At 42.4% G+C, this 15,567-nt stretch overlaps 1 long non-coding RNA gene across 1 annotated transcript in view; it reads right to left on the reverse strand.

The window, feature by feature from the left end:
- Positions 1-419: 419 nt before the first annotated feature.
- Positions 420-15,567, reverse strand: part of LOC119006131 — a 51,998-nt gene continuing 36,850 nt past the window's right edge. The window contains exon 3 of the long non-coding RNA XR_005070677.1: positions 420-744. This is a non-coding gene — a long non-coding RNA (uncharacterized LOC119006131). The remainder of the gene's footprint in view (positions 745-15,567) is intronic.

Consider the following 15,567-nt stretch of genomic DNA (forward strand, 5'->3'; position numbering starts at 1 on the left):
TGTCTATTTATTAAGACAGAGGAAAAATCACAATAGACAGAAAGGGAATGATCTCTTCAGCGTCACGGAGAAATCACTAAACGAGTTCCTTGAGAGACGAGAGTACTTGTTTAGGGAGTTCAGAACGAAATGAATGATCCTCAAAAAATCAGTCCCGATGACGCTCCATCACATCCGCCTAATCCACTCCTCTATTATCACGCACATAAAGCCCCCGATGTGTGGAATTTATATTTGATGCAACTCCACATTGTTCTCGTGGCTCGGGCTTTTGTTTAAAATATAATTGGTGTTGCAGGTGTTGTTTTTAACTTATTGACTATTGTTTGTCAGATCATTGTATGTTTTGACTATCACCCTGTGTAGCCGAGGATGAGATTTTCATGTATGTTTGCTGATGATTTACTGTGCTGAATTCATCCGTCAGTTATTTTTAATTGCATCAAAAGATCATTCTTGTTATTGTGATTATTTGTTTTCATGCTTGTGACGTGAAAGTCGCCGAGCTTGTTTTATTAAACCCTCTTTGGAAAAGAATCAAAACAAGTGTTTGATGACATCATGAAGTACAGTGGGATTATGGGAGTTGTTTGTCCTCGTTACTAAACATCCAGCATATGGCTGTACTGAGATTCATGGACGATGTGATTGTTCCGTTTCATTCACATTGTGTTTAGTCGTTTTCGTCGTCTTCCCCACTCGGCCTCCGATGCATCATCCAAATCAACCAAATGGAACGGTAACCTTGAATAAAATTAGAGATTCGTCAGGGTTTGAACAACGATGGGAACATTTGGCAGAATGTGAGTACACAACAACATGTTCCAAAACGCTAGACTTTGACATTTCAGCATTAAACTGTCTAAAGAAGAATGTTGGGCTGCAGCTAACAACCTTTCTTTCATTGTGACTCTGATGATTACTTTTTGATTTGAGGAGTAATTGTTTGGTCTTTGAAATTCCAGCGAAAGGCAGAGAGCACCAATCACAATCAAGATGATTGTGATTGTGACGCTTTTTTTTTTTTTCCCCTCAGCCAACAGTCCAAAACTCAAAGATATCAAATTTACAATTATGTAAAAACACAGCAGAGGAAACAGGAAATCCTCCCACTGGAGACGCTGGAACATTTCAGCTTTTAAAAAATTACTTTGATTATTCATCGAATCAACAGCCGAATAATCGACAAATCAATCCATCTGTCGAGTGAACACTTTGTGAAGCAGGGCGTTGTGTTCGTCCTTCGTTGAGAAATCCACAACAATCGTCTCGGCGTCGAGAAAAGCCGAACGCTGATGACAGGACTGCAGTATGTGAATTATCTTTCAAGAGTCAATAACAGAAAAGCCAACATACATAATTCCGTCCTCTGTGTGAGCGGTTGTGATGTGTAGCCTGCAGCTCTGTTGCTCTTCCTGTCTCGGCTGCATGCTGCTGCGTGTCGTCCATTAGCCGAGGAAGCTCCATTGATCATCTGTCCCTGCTGTTTGAATGACATCCTCCACCAACCAGAAGATTACAGCTTCATCTACAGGCCGCTTCTCGCCAAACGACTTTTATGCTGATTCTACGCTTTACTGGATTAGTCTGACACCCAGAGTTTGGAGCTGAAATTATATATTTTTTGAAGATATTTGCTTTTGGGGTTGAATTGTGACTTGACTGATGTTGTCTGAAGACTTTCATGAGGGTTTGACAGCAGACCGACCAGTAAATTGACATTTTTGCTCAGAGCTCAGCTCTGTCTCCTGCAGACGCTCCTAAATGCTGCTCGATCTCACGGTGGTTTTTAAATTTTTATTTTTTTTTTATCGTCACTGTGTAAAAAAGTCCCAGAGATATTCGAGGTCCTTCACTCGAGGCAGCTGCCTTCTCTGCACCACTCGCGGGTGATGTCGTCCATTCGGTTTCACTGGACCGTGAGCTCCTCTGTTGTGCAATGGAGCGGTTTCAAGGTTCATCGAAGGCAGCAGAGATGAAAATCAGCCACTCCAAGTCTGAGTCTGTTTGGTGGAGGGCGGTGACGTGCAGCTGCTCTGGTTAACAGTGCCGATGTTGTCTGCATCAGCTCAGCTAAGCTCATGGATAATATGTTGACTTTAATGTCGCCTTGGTGGACGACTTTCACAGAGCCAAGAGTGACGTAATCAGTATCAGTAAAGTATCCCAGATACGTGTGCGGCCATCTTGCAGCTGGTGACGTTGTTTGGAGCCAGAGTCTGAGCGGTAGGGATCGACCGGTGGAGCCGTGGTATTGAGTTCCTGGATCATACATCTGCCTGCTCAATCGTGAAAAGGGCTCAGCTGTCAATCGCAACAATTCAGCCCCTTGTTGTGGCATCAAATAACTAATTAACAACCTAAAATCACAGCAACCGTCTCTGAGGGACGAATTCATTTGCCTTGTACTTGTGTTTCAGCTTCTCTCCTGAGGCGCTGACTGAACCCAAATGTCCAAACCCTCTGGACCCGCTGACTGAGTTCCCGTGGACTCGGGTCGCACTCGGGTCTCGGTGAACTCCCTCGCCCGTTAATTACAAATCCACAATCCAGCTCACCTGACGCTCTATCGACACTCCGACTACAATGAGCCTCCTCGTAACCTTGTTGTTGTGTTCATCCATCCCCTCCTGTGCTGCGCTTCATGCTGCCTCTGTGCTCACTGCTGTGTGTGACAGAGGGGCCCTCGCTGAAGCCTCCTGGGGTGATTGAATATGTGATTTTTGGAGTGCCAGGATTTGAAAAGAAAGCCTGGGATTCTGTACACTGGATATAAATTCCAGCACCCTCCCCCCGCCCCCTGTGAGCTCGGTTGTTCGGGACATATCCTTACTCTGAACTATTGTGCCAGTAAGGTTGAGAAAATTGCTTTCTAAGAAAGGGATGCTCCTCTATGATGCATTTTGGAGCTATTTTCTTATCCCCCAAGGGCACTATCAGGCTTTTGAGACATATTGGAGAGGTGAATTAAATAAAGCCGGTGTCACGGCACAGTGTTCGGTGTTCTGTAGGTCAGTACCGTCCTGAGGTTCTGTCAGGAAAGCCAATTTGGGGATCGACATCACAGCGTTTAATCAGGTGTGTAATTCCGCGGTTGTCTGTGTGATTGTATTTTGGCTGTTTGCTGCCCTTCCTGTGTTTTTTTCCCCTCTGACACTCTCCCACCCACTCGAGCAGCTTCTGGAAAACTTTGCCTTGACAACCATTTCACCATTTGCACCACGCCGAGCAGGCCTTCGCTGTCTGAGCTCATTGAATTACTGCCTTTGAACTTCAGTGCCTTTGTCTTTTTTTTTTTTTTTCCTCTGCTGCACATCATGCAAAAGCTTTGGTGGGGGAAAAAAAAACCCACAATCCTACAGTCCAGTGAAGCTGCTCTGCTAACGTTCGCTGCTCTGCGTGTCGTTGATTGTTGTCATAATTAATGTGTCTGCTGCGCTTTGCTCAAATACTGCGACTGTTCCTTCTCCTCTCAAGTCAAACATGAAACGAAACAGCGGCGAGCAGCGGGATCTATTTCCAAACGAAGATCGAGCGCGGATGCAAATCGTGCTATTTTTTTGCCAAAGTGCTAATTTATGATTTCTTTCTCTCCAGCTGCCTGATTAACTGACATCCACATACAGTCACATACAGCGACGCTTTAACTACAGCTGTTTGTGATTCCTACACAATAACCATGAAGCCTCCACTGCTGTCAGACTTCAGACTGTACTGAAACACTTGTAACAACAGCTGCAGAGCCGTTCAGTCACACGTTGGATGAAATGACCAACGATGTGATACCGCTGAAATGTTGGACCGATTCACTCGATCAGCTGGGGACATTTTTGAAATGATTAACTGATGAGTCTTTTTCTCCAAACATGGTTTCAGGTTTATATCATTTTAAAATGAAAATCTTTGTTCAGACGAGACACTTGAGACGCTGCTGCTCTGTGCACAGTCCACTTATCCCTGAGATCTCTGTGGATGTTCTTGGCAATGTTTTTCTGTTTCAAGGTACAAGGTAAGTTTATTTTCTCATCAAGATTAAAAAAAAAAAAAAAAAAAAACATAACAAAAAACAGGAAATGTAGGCTGTAGTTCCTTCATGCTTCTCACAAAACAGGGATTCCAATATGAGTCCAAAATTGTTACATTTTTACCAATAAAATACTTGCATTCTTTATCAAAAGTGTAAATTGTATTTGATCAAAACTCAGTCGGTGATGGACATATGAAAGGATCCAGACTTCCAGGCCAGAACCGAGCAGCACTGGAGACTAGTTCCTGTTCCCTAAACCTTCCTTTTCACTCGCTCTACTACAGATTCCCAACAAAACTCTGCCTGAGGCGAAACTGTAAGGTGGTTGGTACGTAACGTACACACTGCGTGACACCGAACATGGACAAACACAAGCAGTCGTTAGTGTTTGTTTGTAGTCTAGTGGCTAATCTGGACGAACAACCAATCAGTATATATTATATATATATATAGACCCATACAGACAGGTTCATTTCCTTTTCACATATACATCTAATTGAAATCATGGAAATACTTCAATCACAATCATATCACGTTTTTGTTCAGATTAAATGCACATTTTGATTACATTTTCAGGAAATTCTGACATAATTTTGATGGCAGGATTTTGTGACGCTGCTGGAAGAACCTGCATGCGCACTGTAGTAACTCATAATTTAAATATCCACAATATCAATGAGGTAATAACACAAACTTGAATGTATTTTTTCCACCACTGAATAAACAAGCTGTAATCAGAGGAAAATAAGCCCCCCAGAACACAGTTTGAAGCCAGAAAAGTGTCAGGGTCCGCCAAATATAAACAAAGTCAAACAGTATGAACCTGCGTCGTCCTTGAAAGGTCAGTTTGTTTATTCAGTTTGTTCGGTCAAGAAAACAGAGAGAGTTTGTTAATTTCACATTTTTATGCATAAACAAAATGAGTCGATGAAGATCTTTATCTTCTGGTTAAAAAATTATTCTCTGAAACTACACAGTGCACGCTAAAGTTTAAACAAAAAGATATATATTGTTATCGCTCATTCCCAACTGTTTAACTGTGAGGGAGTGATCTGTGACACTGAGACACCTGTCAATCAAGCAGACGTCCCAGATCAGGGTTGTTCTTAAGCCTCCGTATCCCCGTAATGGAAAATGTATCACGCCGCTCACGGGAACGTTAGACGAAGCTGCTTCTGAGACTCAAACTTTCCTGAGGAAATATATCGACTGTAATTCAGTCCGCCGCAGAGATGGAGGATTTTTTTCATTTGACGTCAAATACAGTTTTCTTGGAGTCAGCATCTCGCAGCCATTAGAAAAAAAAAATGTGCAGCTGCAGTTGTCACTTGGCTCAGACAGCCGAATCAAAAGTTGTTTTTATCCATTCTTTTCTGAACTTTAAGGCTGACTCTCACCACTGTAATTTACGAGCGGCCTGCCAGGATCGGACAGCTTAATGATTTGCTGTCGTTACAACATTGATTGTCATCAATGATGCAGGAGCGAGTTCACTGAACAATGGGCTCCCTTTTTCTTTTTTTTTTTCCTGACCAACAAGTGGAGGCTGCCGGAGGAAAAGAAACATAAAAACTTCACGGGCGTTTGATGCTGCTACATGACGGCGTGTCCTCGTCAGACTGCAGCGCGAGCACATCGTCTCTGCTCCTCTGAGGCACGAGTGGTCGCACACTTTATCAGAGACGCCACCTGAATTACATTTCGCGCCACCTGTGATTTAAATTAGATCGGAAAAGTTCCAATTGCTTTGCTCTTTTTTTATCTGCTGCCGGCCTTAATGTACGTGATGACTGTTACAATAGTATCTTAGGTTTCATAATGAGGGTACACAACAATCATTAAAGTGTGAGACGTGATTAGTGTGTAAGTGTTCCTCATTCACATTGCGTGCAGACTAAGAGGAGTTTCCATACATTTTTGTTTCCCCCTTGTTCAGTGACTTCCACTTCACCTTTGGTTTTTGGGTCCAACCCTTTTGTTCGTCTATCATTTTAATAGAATCACTTGGTGGCTGAGTGTTTTATTCCATTGAGCGGATTTGTAAATTGTTCAATTTTTCTCAATTTGTGACCCCGTCCTTGAAATTTAGTTTCTGGGGAAACGTAACACCCTCGAATGTGACAAAGACACGTATAAGTTATGAGGCAGAATATTTAACAGTAAATATAAAACTTTATAGTCCAAAATTAAATCAGTGCGCTAGAACAGTGAACTCTGCTGGGAATTCAATAATAATCAGTTAGACCATGGCATTGGCATCATTTTCTGCGTTTATAATCTTAAAAGAAACCAATACAATGTTCCAACATGAATATTCTCGAAGTCAGAAAAGCACAATGAAGACAAACACATGTGGACACTCAACAATCCCAGAAATAAAATCTACTTTAAATCTCGAAACTAAAATGTCAAAAGAAAAAGAAATTGGTTGATTTAAAAGTAAGACTGCTAATTAAAACTGGTGGTTAAATTCAACACTTTGCTCTGTATTAAAAATGAGTAATTTCTTTTCATCTTCATCGCCCAGTCGTATCTGTACGCTCCCAAAGTCCCAAACCGAGCCTGGAAATGTCTGTTCATTAACTTCATCATAGACGTTGTATCAGAATCAGAGTTTGAAACCTAAATATAAGGCGCAGTTACGAGCTTGTTTCCTGATCTTCCAGCAACATTTCATCTTCTTACTTCAAAGACCGGAGCGCTGGTGAAAGAGGACACGAGCTCAGAGTTTTTCCTTTAATGTGGTGTGTGGCTCAAAGCTCCGTGTGACGGAGGTGAAGTTTGAACACGGCGACAAGGGGATGACAAAGGGACACGAGGACAACGGGGCGGCAGCTGAACAGCAAAATAAAGGAGAGCTGTGTGTTCACTTCCTGATGTGTACCTGACAATAATGTGTGTATGTAAACAAACATCATATGGAGGTTTTAGCAGTTTGTAGATTACAGTGTGCACACTTCAATTTGGCCTTCACTACTTTTTCTTATCTTAATTTATGTTGCCAAATAAACTTCTAAAGTAACACCAGCCAGTGAATGGCCCTTAAAATAAGGTTTGTTTCTGTCAAACTGCTGCTTTCAATGTCAAGCGTGAACTTTTATGCAACAGTTGTTGTCACCCCAAAAGGTTTTCCACTAATTATAAAGAATTAAAAGCATGAATGGTTTTGAAGAAGTTGTCCATTAGCGGTTAATTAGATGGATCGCACCAATTAGCTACAATGGATACAGTGTTACATCAAGTGAAAGTAAAAGAGTGGTCTGATTACTGACTCAGAGCCTTTACAGCGTATTTTAGAATCGTAAAAAAACCCTTTCTAATAAGACGACGAACATCATTAGCACAGATACTGCGACTGTAAATAATGAGCGAGACAGATGGTGAGAGAGAGGCTGCAGGTTCTGTCGGGCTCTGCTGCTGCTATAGTAACAGTGACGGGCCAGAGACCTCTCCTTTGTGGATAAATACTGGCCGACGCTTCAAAAAGATGAGTGAGTTTACTTAGTACCCGACAATACATGTCCAATAAATCAACAGCGTGTTTGAGAATAGAGCCGGCACCACGGGGACTCGTCCCACTCACTGCTCCGGGCTGTTCGCACGCAGTGCACTCTGGGTATTCTTGAATGGTATGCCTTCATTGGGATATCAACACAGTCACGAATCACACTGGGAACTCTGAAATCTGCTTTTTAAAATTTTTTTTTCCTTCTGCTTTTGCGATTTGGGGACCGGGGATGAAAAGGAAATCCAACGTTTCACTGTCGGTTCTGTAGTTTTATCTTTCAAGTATTTGATTATTCTCACGATCGCAAACACCATCTCCGGTGCACACTGGAGATAATATTGACCGTTATTCTGAGAGGAACGTCCCCGAGGACAAATCAACTCTTCCTCTGTTGCAGCAAATGGAAAAGTCCTTTAAACTGTTTTCGCTTCGACGCGGTAGAAGTGCCCTCGCGGGACCCGGAGCTGCGGGGCTGAAGGCGGGAGGACTGCATGTTTAGGCCGGGGATCTGATAGAAGGTCAGGATCTGTGGTAGGCCAGTGACGAACACAGATGCTATCAGGACGAGTCTGGAGAGCAGTGATAGTCCTCCATGACTGTGATCTACAGAGTGACAATACTGTCACTCCTCCCTCCACCAGCCGTCCCACCGGAAGACATCCAGCAGCTAATCGATGATGATGTAAACTACATTTCACAGCCTCTCTGCTCGGGTTTACAGCCTCGCGTTTTAATCCAGCTGTGACAATTTACCGAGAGCTTTAACGTATCTCCTTACTGTGTTGGAACCGTTGTTTATCGGCGCTGGAATCGAGCCTGGCTTCTTGCTTTTTCGCTTTGCTGACTGCGGTTTGAATTTGCTTGCAAGACACTTTTTTTCTAACTGAGGCATCGACTTGAACCCGTCCAACTGATCACCTGACGTTGACTTTCAAACTAGAAAAAAAAAAAACATGGTCGTTACTTTACAAAGACTGGTTAATTTCTCCCCAAACTATTCCAACAAAAGCAGGTTCTGAATGAGATAAAAAAAAAAAAGGAACGGGCAGAAGAGGCAGAGCTGTGATTATATTTAATAAGTCTGGTTGCAGTCTGGACGTACAGTCGTATCTGTTGGGGATGCATCAATTCAAAACACGGTTGCTTTTCAGTTCACCAGATGCAGTCTGTTTGTTAAAAGGCTGAATGAAATCGTATTGATGATTGTGTTCCAAAGATATATCTCAAAGTCATCCATTATTTACTCTGTGAAAAACTAGAGGGCAAAGTCAGACTCCCACGCAGTTGACAACACATCCACAAGCACAGTCGATTCTTCTCATATCTTCATATAGACGCAGATATAGATGTGTGCATCTTGTTAATGCTTATTGTCAGTTTTGCGATACTGTTTACTGGTTTAACGCAGCGTTGAACTTTATTCCTTCTTTTTGCATTAATTTCTAACGTCTCTGTTCTGTTTTGTTTGATTCCCTGAGCGTGTTTTCGTTGAGTTTCCACAACAGGCGTTTCGTGATAACAACTCAGCGAGTGAGAGAAGTTTTGGCGCACGAGTTGACGTCATGTGATGCTGACAGATGGCGGCTGAAAGTAAACATCACGGGGTTGATGGCAAGAAACTTTTTTTTTTCCTCCAAAGTCAAGTATTGGAGTTGTTTTGTTGTTTCCTTCCTCGTCACTCTGGAAAACAGCTGTTTTATTTAAACGCTCAGAGTGATGAAATGCTAAACAACTTCTATTAGCGTTCGTGATGCTCCCACAGTCAGACACATGAACACACCGAAGTCGGAAGAACAACCTCCCGACTCCACGACAAGGAGAACACGAACACAGCATCGGGTTTCAAAATAATCCAAAAGTATTCAGATTAAATTACAGTTTTTGTAATCCAATATTTATTATTTAGGAAAACTGCCACGTATTTGTATTCAGTAAATGACCACATGTCAAGGTATTTGACCCCAGCCGGTTATAGGATGTATTCATACTGTCCACTCCTTCATTTATGTCCTAAAAATGACTTGTTTAAACATACAGAAGTGTTTTTTAAATGAGGGGCACGAGGACACTGTTGCTCATGTTGCACACTAACCAGCAATTTCATACACTGTGTGACATAACATTGGTTTTCTATTAATGTCTAAAAAAAAAAAAAAAAAAAAAAAAAAGGCAGGAAACAAGCGTCTTTAAATATTAACAAGCACGAGAGAAGTGGCTCACAGAGTGCACGCTCCTTTGTTCAGGGTGGTCAAATCTCCATTCACATGTGGTGAGTGAGAACCACAACATTTGCATATAAACTACAAAAGAACAACCCCTGCGCCCTTTTTTATTTGTTACCATCAGTACGAAGACCGCGGTGGGGTACAACCTTGCTGAAAGGGAAACATCTGGGTTTAAAGCTTTTCTATTTTTTACTAATTGCCATCATTTGTTCACACTCAAGAAAACAAGCGGAGCCACCTCCCCGCTAAAACTGGACGGCACATGTTACGAGATGTTCACAGTGTGATTCGCATTCTTCCTTTCACTGCGTACAGTTTCCCCGTTGAGGTTTCAAATCAATTAAATGTGTCTCTCACAGGCTTCCTACTCAAACACCCATCAGGAGGAATGCAGTTACACTCTTCATCCGTCCTTGTGTATAAGGACGTGCATGAATAGCAGAAAGAGACGCAGCCTTCTATCGTCTAGCTGCGTTGGCATTTCTCTATTCACCACATGGAATACTTCCATTCGAGAGCTGAATTGCGTGTGAACATATCCTCGCTTCCCATGTTCCCCCAGGCGCTTTTCTCAATGCAAAGCTGGCTTTAGCACCCCGCTGACCTGTGTAGTTCTGCAGGAAGATGCTGTTAGCCCCCGGGAGAAACAAACATGAGAAAAAAATAAAAAAAAACAGTCCCTCTTTCTAACACAGTCTTTAATAGTAATGTGGGCCCTGTGGGTGTGCCTCGTCTCCTCCGAGCTCCAACACAATATCTCCGAAGACCAGCGGCGCCGGATTCACTGGATCGACAGAAGAATAGAGGACCGAAATCCCTCTTTACTCCTGTTAATCCAAAACGTTAAAAAAAAAAAAAAAATCAAGAAATGAAAACAAATTCTCTGGAAAATATACATGTTGTGTGTTGGGAAGCATCGTCTAAATCGTGTCAAGATGAAACAGCATTTGCTCTCTTTACTCATTATTCTCTGTGCTCGGCTGCCCGCGAGCTGCAGCAGGTGTAACAAAGACAAATGACTCAACATCAGACATGTGAGATGTCACAGCGCAGTTCATGAAATCAGTCAACTCAGTTGTCGGGCCCCTATGGCTTCATTAAAATCTGTTTAGTGTGTGTCCAGAGCACAGAGTTCATATTTTTTTTCTATACAGCGGAAGTACGAGAGTGCAGAGTTATCGTCCGTCTCATCAGAGAGGACAGCCACTCCACTTGACTTTGGCCAAGGACACACAGAAGCCGACCGGCGCCACATGGGACATCTGGATTTTCACACTTCTCAACACCCATGTGTAATCGACAGCGACAGCCAGTGAGTGACGGCATCAACCGCGAGTGTGAATACTCAGGTGGACAATGATTCCTCAATCATCTCTGTGGCTGGAACAGATCGGCGTCCTCGCCGCGCGGCATTAATACTTTAGTCACACGAGTCGGAGCGGAGTCCCTTCAGGCGGGATTGTGTCGGTTAAAAACCCCACGTTTACTTTGTTTGTTTTTTCGGGGAGATGGCAGGTTATTTAGAAGACGGGTGACAGCTGCAACGTGATGATAAGGTTTTCATGAAATGGGGGTCCACAGACAATAATTCCCAATAGAGAGCCATCTCTCTTCATATATCAGATGTGAGGGAGGGCAAAACTAGTTACGGATCAAAGTTAGGAGACGTAAATTAAATCTGAAAGAAGTTGGAGAAGAACATCAATATTGCACGTCTCATACTGCTATAAATATAATGCTGATATAAATACATTCCTGTTATACTGCTATAAATATTCAGGCACCAAGTAAAAAAAAAAAATAGAGGAGAAACACTGAAAGCAACAGCTGCTATAACCCTAAATATAACTTTTGGTATAATTCAGTAGTACCTTTTTTAATTTAGTATGTATGTATGTATATATATATATGTGTATGTATATAATATATATATATATATATGTATATATATATGTGTATGTATATAATATATATATATATATATATATATATATATATATATATATATATATATATATATATATATATATATATATATATATATATATATATATACACATACACACACACATATACACACACTCTGCACTGAACAACATTTCAAAATTTTGTGTTGCCTGGAAACTCTTTATTTGTTTAGTTTCCTTGAAGCCGATAAGTTGATGTAAGTACACTCGAAGCTTTGACGAAACTAAAATTGTGGAGCACAATTCAAACGCGATAATTGATGTGATTGTTTGGTCTTATTGCTGCTCCTGCTGAGTTTTCCAGCTGTGACATCGCACAGAGGAGGAATGCTGCACAACTGGCACTCAGAGCAACATTATGTAACTACTTCACTGCAGATTAACAGTTTGAAAATACACGAAATTGTTAAAGAGTGATTGTTGCCTCCGTCGTTACCACCCCCGCGCTCTGAACGCCCACTCTTGCACTTTGTAATTTGGGTGAGTGGAAACTACCTTCAGTGAGACGTGTGTGACTCTTTAAACAAAAAAATTGTTTTCTGGTTGTCCTCCTAAAGAAATCCAGCTGCTCTGCCTCAAGTGGTGCTAAAGTAGCCACTAACTGCTGCTCAATGTCTCTACTGTTAGCTACTTAGCTCACATAGCCATGCAGCTAGCTGACTCTCCTGAACTTGGACTTCCTTGGAGCACAGGGGGAGTGTTGGTTGTTTACACCAATTGCACAGGAGCTTAGGAGCGTTTGACCTCTGGGTGGGGGAGGATTTCCAGACCTGGTATAGAAAAAGCTGGCGGGAAGTGGCACCAAAAACAAGCCTGCAAGTGGACAACAGAACCAGGTTCATGGACCACTACAGACATCATGACACAAAGAGATCCCAGACGACGCAGACGGAGGAAGAGTAAATCTCAGACTGGGTTTTGGGTGTTTGGTGAGATGAGGAGGCCAACATTGAACCAGGGAGGTAAGGTGGGCTGGTTTGTGTTGTTTCACCTGGTTACCAGGTGTCAACTAGCTTGGTTTTATCATTGGACATACATATAACCATGACAACTGCTTGTGTTCAGCTGCCCATATTAAAACAAAAAATGTGGTGTACTTGAGGAGAAGAGAAACTGACAGACTGTCATGCCAAAAAAACAAAACAAAAAACAAACACCCCATCCATTAATTTGGTGACAATGATTCGGACTGTAGCCAACAACTTCCTTTTTAATCTGTTTAAAAAAAAAAATGGAGCTAACCTTCAAGATCAAAGTTTTCCCGTTGTTTCGTCATGTCGGCTGAACTTGAACTGATCCTGATCTACACAAAACCACAAAAAAGTTAGACGGAACACTGCTATTATTGATTGATGAAAAATTAGCATGAGGGTACGTGATTGGGTAGATAAGCACACGTCCTTATTTGTATGCGGCATGTAACAAGGACACATTTAAGACAGACTGAGCCCACTGTGGCAGCTGGGAGCCTGAAAAAAATACAGTTTGTTAACAAATGTCCCCACAAGACGGCTCGTTGAAGTTTGACTCACCTACCTGGCTGAAGTCTGCCTGACAACCTGGGAATGTTAATGCTCCTACGTAATAAATGAAAGGCACACAGGGTGAGAGAATAAACAGGTCCGCGCAGGAGTGCAGGAGACGCATCATTTCAGAAGCATTAAGCGAGACGGGATTCAATTTCGTCTTGCCTGCTGGAGCGTGTCCCTCTCGTCTGTCACTTCCGCTATTTACCAGCACTTTCTGAGCCAAAGGATGCCGTTGTCACATTTTCCCCATCACAGTGCTCCTTCTGTTCCATCACACGCTGGACTCGGTGACATGGTTAAATCAGCATACCTGACACCGATCATTGTCCTGTTGATGGAAGGCGACTCTCCAGCCTTCCGTGCACTGCCGCCAGCCTCTTCCCGTCGCAGGAGACGAACACAGCACCGGGCTTCGGACGACCATGTCAAGCGAAGCCAAAAGGACGACAATCACCGGTAACCTGAACGGTAATTTCAGGAAGCCAAATTTCAAGTTCAGAGTAGTCAGAGTGAAGGTGATTGTCAGCTTGGCCATCTGTTTATCACAGAGCCTGTTATTTTCACACAAGGACAGGTTGGAATGTGGAGACGTGCCCGATGACTTGGTGCTGTGTGATGGTGATGGTGTAGATGATGTAAGTTTGTTTTTTCAATCAAATCCAACCATTAGATCCAATAAAGAAAAAAAAAATGCTCCAGTAATTTAATACTTATTCTATATCGCAGCATACAAGAGCTTGGCATTTGAGCCAATTTCAGCCCGAAAATGAGTAAAAAAAAACAAAAAAAACAACAACTGTTGTACAAAATTTCTCAGAGTGAATCTGAGTCTTATGTGAGTCCAACTCTGGGTTATTGATTTTTTTTCGCACAGCCTGTCGGGAGAGATTATTGTGAAATGATTAAATGAGAAGTATTAGAGGAAATTGAAACCTTTTTCCTTTTTTTTTTCCTTTTTTTTCTTGAGCGTGAAATGTTGTAAACTGTGGTGAGCAGAAAGATTCAGCCAGGGGGGATTATCCTTTTCTGCTTACAGGGGAGACCTTAGTTTGCCATACAGATGGGGAAATAAAACCTTTTTTATGCTACTATACAATAAAGTTGTGATAGTTATTAGATATATGAAGGAAAATGGCCATGAAAGCTACTCTTTTGCTGTAATTATGTGTCGGGATGCATAATAATATCGGCACAACATCGGTATCGGTCGATAAAAAGGCTTTAAAATAGAACTGGCTTGAGTCCCAGAAATTAATACTGCTGCCAAATCTGATAAAACAATAAGATGACACTTTAATTATGCTCACACAGTGCGATCCACTGATAAAGAACTCACTGACAAAGACCTGCTTACTGTGCCCAGTGATTGTTTACATGTTGAAAAGTGTTTTACTGTATGTCTGCACCTGCCTGCGGCCGTCATGATAACAGTACAGATGATAACAGTAATACATTAATCCCAGTGCAAGAGAGACCAGTAGTCAATCTTGAGTTCAGGCCAGAACATTTTTTGCAGAATATTAAGACGTCACAGTGAAGTTGACCTTTGACCTTTTGGATAGAAAATCATCAATTCCAAGTGGACATTTCTTTCCCCTCAAGACGTCAACAGCTTTCTTATCCTGGTGTTAACTTGGTGGGTACATGGTCCCAATCCTGGGTTTAACTTTTGTCAAACAGGGTTACCCCCAATTTCCACTGGATACGTGTCTGCAGCGTTCCGTCTCCTCCACGCCAGCGGAGATGATAGGTTTCACTTCAGTCTATGTGTCAATTTCCAGCAGGTCCGGTGCACTGCGTATCTGCTCCGGCAGTACACGCAGGACTTCTGTTTCTGGCGGATGCCGGAGCATCACGCAGCAATTCAGCTGAATTTAGCATGGAGCAGACAGGAAGTCGAGTGCCAAAATATCAAACAATCTCCAGTTACTTTTCAAAATAAAACCCTCCGTGTTGACACCAGCACACAAATCTCAAAAAAAGAGACAAACACAAGCTCTTCTGCTGATCCTTCGGTCGGGAACACCTTCGTGTTGTTGTTTTCAATGACACAGACCTGCGGTCGCAAGTGATCATGTGATTATTGCAGGAACTCCTCGGCCTCGCAATGCCAGCTGACGACCGTACTTCTTCGTGGCAGACTCAAAACGCAACCGGTGGGGACTGCTGGGCGGCGGAGCAAAACCGGGTATGAGCTGTAACGCAGCGGACACATATCCAGTGGAAATTCGGGGTTAGGGTCCTTAACAACATGGCACGCTGTTAAACTTTTCACAAACTGACTATATTTTCATGAAACAGATGAAGAACA

This window comes from Acanthopagrus latus, chromosome 2 (assembly GCF_904848185.1).
Source record: "Acanthopagrus latus isolate v.2019 chromosome 2, fAcaLat1.1, whole genome shotgun sequence".
Lineage (NCBI taxonomy): Eukaryota > Metazoa > Chordata > Actinopteri > Spariformes > Sparidae > Acanthopagrus > Acanthopagrus latus.